The sequence below is a fragment of the Pinus tabuliformis genome, chromosome 3_2, assembly GCF_031772625.1.
Source record: "Pinus tabuliformis cultivar Carrire ecotype Pingquan chromosome 3_2, CPIR1, whole genome shotgun sequence".
NCBI lineage: Eukaryota > Viridiplantae > Streptophyta > Pinopsida > Pinales > Pinaceae > Pinus > Pinus tabuliformis.
Genome location: NC_142302.1, coordinates 702,961,457 through 702,969,253, shown reverse-complemented (window position 1 = coordinate 702,969,253; position 7,797 = coordinate 702,961,457).

Below are 7,797 nucleotides of genomic sequence, written 5' to 3'. Positions count from 1 at the left end.
AGGTTGCCCCCTCGAATAGGTTGAATTCTAAGGTGTTCAACTATCTTTTCTATCTTTTTGTGAATTGGTTTCATAACATTTTATTTATTTATTTATATATTTATATTTAAATTATCTAATATTGTTATTTTTTTCCTTAAATTATGTATTTTTGGGAAACATTTTTTTTTTTTATATATATATATATATATATATATATATATATAGATATATTATCATTTATAAGCTAATTTTGTTTTTTTCTACATTATTTTTTGTCCTTAAATATATATCTTTTATATTTTTAAGCGAGATTCTTCGGCGTAAATCACAAGGTATTTCATTTGTCGATGCGTTTCGAACCAACAAGTGTGGTTCATCGTCAAGACAAGTTGAATGAACAGATCTGGCTAAGCATGTTAAATAGATAGAGCAGAAACCCCAACAGCTATGACCAAGTAACGACTATATTTACAACGGCTAGATTTGACAGGATTAGGGGAATAACCAAAATTTAAATAAAAATTAACGGCTATCTTTTATATTTGTTTATTTTTTTGTCATGTTTTTAATTTTTCATATTTTAATATATATTTTTATTTACTTATTATTATTTATTTATTTATTTAGTTTTTTTTTTCTCAATGTTTTAATTTTTGTTTTCTTTTTTTTGTCATGCTTTTATTTATTTATTAATATATTTTTTATTTACTTGCTATTATTTTTTAATCTTTTGTGTTTTTTTGTTTTTGTTATTTTGAATGTTGTAATTTTTATTTTCTTTTGTATTTTTTTATTTATATATTTAGTTGTTATTTTGTTTTATTTTATTTTTCCCTGCAGGGTTCGTGTTGATCCTCGACTAGCAACCTAATCCCATTATGTGTCAATTTGATAGTTGATTTTAAAGTTTTCGTTATAATGGATCGAGTCTCACCCCACGATGTGTCAATTTCATGGTTGGTCCTTAAGCTTTCATTACAATGGGTTAGTTCGCATACACTGCGTGTCAATTTGATGGTTGACTTTTAGATTTTTGTTGCAATGTGTCAAGTTGTCTTAGGCTAAGATTTTAAAGTTGTTATACTTTTAGCATTTGAAAAAAAAAATACTCTTTGTATAATGACCCTTTCATTTAGGTATTCATTTCTTAAAAAAAATAGTAATAGAAAATTTTCATAATGTCATGTTTGAAATATGTTGAAAACTTAAGGTTTTTGTAGTCACGGTCTTTGGTTTTAATTCCATGGTTGAAAAATTGTCAAAATTTTAAGAGTTTTCTGAGTCATGATATTTTATCTTTAACACCATGTCTAAAAATTGTTTGAATTTTAAGGCTTTTCAGAAGTGTCCTCCTTATGCTATGTGATCGATCCCTGTCACAATAACTTCACTGATGCCTTGGTTGGAGGATTTTAGTCCCTCTTCATGATGAACTTGCTTTTGCCACAATATTATTGAAGTGTTCTTCCTCTCTCGATGATCCATACATATATGATTTATTAAAGGCTTATATTCTCCATACTAGCTTTGACATGTCAATAAATCCTTTCATTATCTAGTTGAAATCTATGGTGATTGCTCGCTTTGGGAATGATAGAATCCCACCTTTAAAAAATTCAATGCAAACCACATCACGACTACATAGCGTAAAAAAAAATGATAAGTCTAAGTAAGCCCAACTACTCACCTTTGAATAGACCAAGATTTCATATTTAACTACATGGGAAGATAAGTATTATAATATCAAACACCAAATGCTCACCCATGTGTCCAAACAAAAACCACCAATCTTGTTATCTGCGATAAATAAATCTCTATCATTAAGGATTCCAAAACTATGTCAATTTTCTCAAGAAATGACCCATACTTGTGACCAATCATCTTCTAGTACAGAACCTACATTAGACAAACTTATAGTGAAGTACCTAGGGTGTCCAAAATATTGGGAAGGGATCAACAATCTCCAAGGGCATAGATCCATGAAGATTCCTAGTCCCTTGTTTTAGTTATGCACACTTTCACTTCCAAGAGAAGGGTTAGGAAGCATAAAGAAGTTTCTTAGTGGAGAAGAGTCATACCTTCTTGGATGAAACTCACTTCTTGTTTCCTTCAAATAGTTTTCAAAAGATTTGAAAACTAACAAAACATACTTACTAGCTAGGTCTTCCGCAATTTTTGATATAGTGTTAAATGAATGCAAGATTTTGAATTTCTCAAATCTAAAAGCTATGCTGGCTAATTAAGAAAACAACATAATGTCAGAAAGAAGAAATAAAATATTTGGCGAATAGGCTTGAAATCCCATCACATGTACTGACATAAAATACAACATTAACAAATTCTGTAGATAAAATAAATGCAAGATTGAGTCTTCTAGATGTCAAGAGCTCAAGTGGTCTTCCTTTGCTATGTAAGCAGTCAAATGGTCCTTCACTGAATCAATGATGATTCACTTTGCATTGGTTGCCTTCTTGTTACGCTCAACCAGTGATTTAAAGTTAGTGGGGACATTCACCTTTCCTTTTGTTGGCTCACCAAAAGTTCATCTTTTTCACCCTTTTTTCCTTTAGTTTTAACCATGTTCCATTGCTCTGTAAGCTAGCATTAAGAGCATTTTTATGATTATATATGGGTTGACTTATTATTTTCCAAAGCATTTATTTTAGTATTTTGAGTGAGTTTATGATTATATATTAGAAAAATAACATGTTTTCACTTATATCTAAAAGTGAGATGAGGTTTATGATGTTTATAGGCATATTTGAAGACTTCAAAAAATTCCTATTTGACCACTTAGACTCAAATTTGAATTTCCTCTTCAACTCTTGAAAATTTGAGGAAGATATGAAGATAACTATTCAAGCACATTCAATGGAGAAGAATCATCAAAGTTTTGATAAGATTTCCTATCAAATATATTAGAGATTTGCGAGAGGATTAATATATATAATTATCTCCTAATTATAGAAAATTTGTTGTACCTACTTGAGAGAAAAGTGGATCTAAATTTATTAGTTTCTTCTCCTCTTCTCAAAGCAACTCATGTATAAATAGGAATAATTTCACCATTTCAAGGGGGAGGAAGGAGGAAGAAATTTAGTATTTGTAATCATAATACTTTAAGAAATTTGTAATCATAATACTTGGCAGGAAGGCACATTATCGATTTTCATGGCTTCATGCCTTTGTGTTGTTGAATTTCCATGATATTGGGTCTAGGTTAGAGTCTTAAAATCACTGACGCTACAAAACCAAGAATCTCAACCATAAACTACTTTGCACAGCGGAAATGTAAAGCAATAAATCACACATGCATAGAACATAGATTTTTTTTTTTTTTTCAACCCAACTTCGTTATATTAACAACATATAATGCAACAGTCTAGGGCTTCCATACCATAAATAATGGCCCTTAGTACAAGATACAAAACTGGGGCTTGGTGTTAGTCCATCAACAACCAATCTGCCTGCAACAAGATGATCTGACCATCTAGCTGATGTAGTCGACTTCACAGCTCCCCTAGGTCATACCCTGTATCTACCCGGTCCTTCGGATTTCGATCTGTAGCTCCTGCCTCTATCAGTGCTCCAAGTCCATCTAGCAACTGAATCTCGGTTATCCAATCTACTCTCTAGTTGTGACTTCGTCCACAAAGGCCACAATGCATCGAGACTCCTGTTGATTTTTTCATAGCTCCACTTGTGAAAAACTCTCAATCTGCCCACTACTGCTCCTCAGCTACTTAGGGCCTTCAGCCCAGTATGGTCTTCTTGTGTTGCTCTGATGAAGACCAACATAGAGCATGGAGGGATGCCACCTATCACTGCAAGATGTCCATCTCCCACAATGAACATGGGCTAGGAGGACTTCCCATCATCTGTTGTAGAAGTCCTTCTCGACACACAAGTCTCGGGCTCCACAACTGCTCCTCTGGTTTCTCAACCCTTGAGCTCAACAATTGCCTCTCTCGCAACTACCTTTTTCAATCAAAGTTTTTCTCACCAGGCTCCAAATTGGACACTATCATGTTGTCCTCCGACAAACCATAAGTGCCCAATCTCATCCACACTTGGTCCACCCTCACACTGCCCTCCAATAGTCCACAATTGACCAAGTCTATGCTATAACATCTGAACCTAGTTAGGGCATGTCCACACCTAGGAGACCCTTACACACAACTACCCACAAACTCCACCAATCCGTTGTTTTCTTTGCAATAGAGGACCTATTGTTTAAATCTAGCCACCATTAATATGTCCTCGCATAGGACACCATCAATCCATCATACACGGGTCCATCTGCAACAGATCAGATATTGTTTTCTCTGCAATAGAGGAGTTATTGTTTAAATCTAGCCACCATTAATATGTCCTCGCATAGGACACCATCTATCCAACATACACAGGTCCATCTGCAACACACCTTGTTGTTGTCATCTTCCCTTTCGATCTAATGTGCCTGCTTTCACCTTGGCTACTCCGTAAGCCTCCCAACAATCGACGTTGGCTCCTCCAAGCAACTCATAAGGCATCCTCAAGCTGCCCATCAATTGATCCACACAAAAGTCACAATTTGACCCAATACACAACAAACTCTCGCTCCAAGTTTGCATCCCAATCACTCTGGAAACAATCACTAATCTAGGGCATCTAATCATGAGATCTTTCCTCTCCTCATTAAATTCCACTAGATATCTTAACATGATCCAAATATGATCCTAAACTAGGATCCAACACCTACAAGAAATGTCATAAATATCATACCTTTGCTCATTCGTTGTGGTCTCCTTGATTGCTACATTCATGAACTAGTTAGGGCATTAATGACAGTCCTACCATCCCTCACACATCATCTACAACAACCCTCCCAAGGTTGTGGTCACCCTTCTCCAGCACTCCTAAACCCCACGTTGTCTTGTCATACCCCAACAATCACAACCAGAGCTTACGCCCTCCTTACTGGCCTTAACATAGACCTATGGGTGTATTAGGGACTGCGGTTTGCTACAACAAGCCTATCCCTTGTTGCGGTAGCCCTTTCCAAGGGTCTAACCCCACAAAACAACACCTTATGCCTTCGACCCTTAAGAATAGCCTGCGGCCTCTAAGACAACCTCTCGGCCTCCACCAAAGTGACCCAAAAACAAACTGCTACTCCAACAGCTCACTTGGCCTCCATTAAGGAGCTCAGACCTCCTCCACACTGTCTTAAAGCCTCCCTCTCTTGCTGCAGCTAGGGCAATTTCAGAGTTATCTTTCTTGCCTTGTGTTACACCAACTAGAAGATTAGAATGACTCCTCTCCACCCCTATATATTCACATAAAGAGGGCTACATGAATTCATTTGAAGAGTCGTGTATTTTGGACAAATTCACCAAGCCTACATGACTTTGGTTGTCCATAATTAATTTTTCAACTTCAGAAATTCATAACTTTATTTCTAGAGCTTCGATTTGAGTGATCTTTGGAGCATTGGAATCAAATCGCCAAGCTCTATAGATTCTACAAGTGATTGCATCAAAAAATAGGGTATGTTGAGCTTTTGGTGAACTGGTGTTTCTACCCCAAATCTTAGTTCTTCAAGCATCCTAAAATGGTAGCCATAAAAAAAACTGTATCTACCCTCATATGAGATATATTTGATGAGTTGGTAGCCTATCTCACTCCATGGGTATGGCAGATTGTCCCTCCTTACTCCATTTTTATCCTTTGTGGGTTCTTCACCTACTAAAAATAATTTCCTTTTTGCCACTTGATTGTCTGCTTTGTCTTCTTTTCTCCATGCAATTCCCAGGGGAAGTGTGGTGACCCTACTGATCAACTCTGGGGTGAGATCTATAGTGAGCCCTCTAACTATAACAGTGGCATGGATTCTGTTATGTGGAGTGAGGGAATGAACAAATTCTTGAGAAAACAAAGTTTCATGTGTATGTAATCCACTAGCTTTTTAGAGGACTTCTAGTTCATTTGCTTGTAAATGGGGATGGATTTTTAGACCCTACCTCTTTAGAATGGTGGAAATGGAAAATTCTCTTTATATTCCCTCTTGAACCCCTCTCTAACTATCCTATATACTGCCTCTGTGTATCCTATAGAATGCTCCTGTAGATTTTTCTTGTAGGAATTCTCTTGCAGAACGATGGATCCTTGCTTCCAATGGGTGGCCAAAGTTATGAGAGCTACTTGAGTGAGGGAGTTTCAAGGAGGTGGAATGCATGAATGCATGCAAATGATGTTTTGTTTCCCTTTATACCACCTCATCATTCCCACTCCTTGTAATCAGCTCCCATAGTTGTTAAATCCATAGTTAACCACTTCTTGTCCTACTCCTCCTCTGTTCTTTGAGTTGACTGCAGCCATGTGTGAGAGGACACCCTGCTTTGTATGTGATGACTGAACAAAGGTGGCCAAGTTAACTAGCCACCTTTTCACTTACAAACCAACTACCTCGTAACCTTTACAAATTTTGATCAAATGATGCATATGGGTGAGTGAGTGGGATACTTACCTGTGGTCTCAATGCCATGCTGAAGTTTGTCGAGGATAAGAGGTGTTGAGTTGTTTATTTGTTGCATGGTCATTATTCTTCCTCCTCTACTATCTGTTGATGATGTCTGTGACTACATATTTGATGATGCCATTGTTGTGTAGGTCTTGGATTACCACTTGGCAATGTTTGGTGTCTCCCTTAGAATTTCTTGATCATGTTGCTGGATGGTGATGTGAGGATGTTTTAATGAATGGAAATAGGGAGTAGGAGTGTGTGTGAGTGCAGAGATGATGGTAATGGATGAGGTGAGGGGTTAGATCATGTCTAGAATTAATTTTGGGGACCTAACCAACCTACAATTCAGGGGATCTTGTAGGAATACAGGGGATCCTATAGGAATACAGGGGACCCTGTAGAAAACACAATCTTCACCCTAAATTGAAGAAATGAAGTAAAAAACAATGGAATTGATGGAGGGATGCATGGTAAGGAGTGGAGGAGATGAATATATGTGAGGCAAGGTTCCCTTTGGATCTTCTCTTTGCTCCTTGATTGTTTTTCTCACTCACCTGCAAATAACAATTATGTCTTTTTTCTTTTTTTCTTATGTTTTTTTTAAAGCAACTAGGCTGCCTCAAAGAGGTTTTCACCCTAGATATCTTCCCTGGGTGGCTCAAGGAAGGTTTTCACCCAAGGATCTTCTTACTCTTTTTCATCTTTTCTCATCCTTGGGCCGCCTTACGAGGTTTTCAACCCAAATATGGGACTCAGGCGCCTCATGGAGGTTTTCACCTAAATCCTTATTCTTTTTTCTCTTTTTTAGTGCCTTGATGAGGGAGGAGCTGGAACTTGCTCCACCATCATCATTGTCTTATTGATATTGTCAATGAACTCTTATTTTTATAAAGGCCTCTTGTACATTTTCAATTAGTGTCGATTAACAAGCAATGGAATCGCTTCTTCATCTATAGTTCTGATTTGCACTGAACCATTATCATGGCATCTTTCCACCACATAAGGTCTAAGCCATCTTGTCCTTAGCTTGCCCTTGAAGTCTTTATACCTAGAATCATATAACAATGCCCAGTCTCCCTCTTGAAATTGCTTCTCCTTGATATGTTTTTCATGCCAAATCTTCCTCTGAAGCTAAACTACCTCTGTATGTAAGAGGGCCTGCATTCTAAATTCATCCAGACCATTCAAATGGAACAATATTTCTTTATATGCATGACTAAGATCCAAATCTAGTTGGCTGCCATCCTCAATGTGTTATATTTAAACTCAATGGACAACAAAGCCTTTTTCCCATAGACCAGCTCATAGGG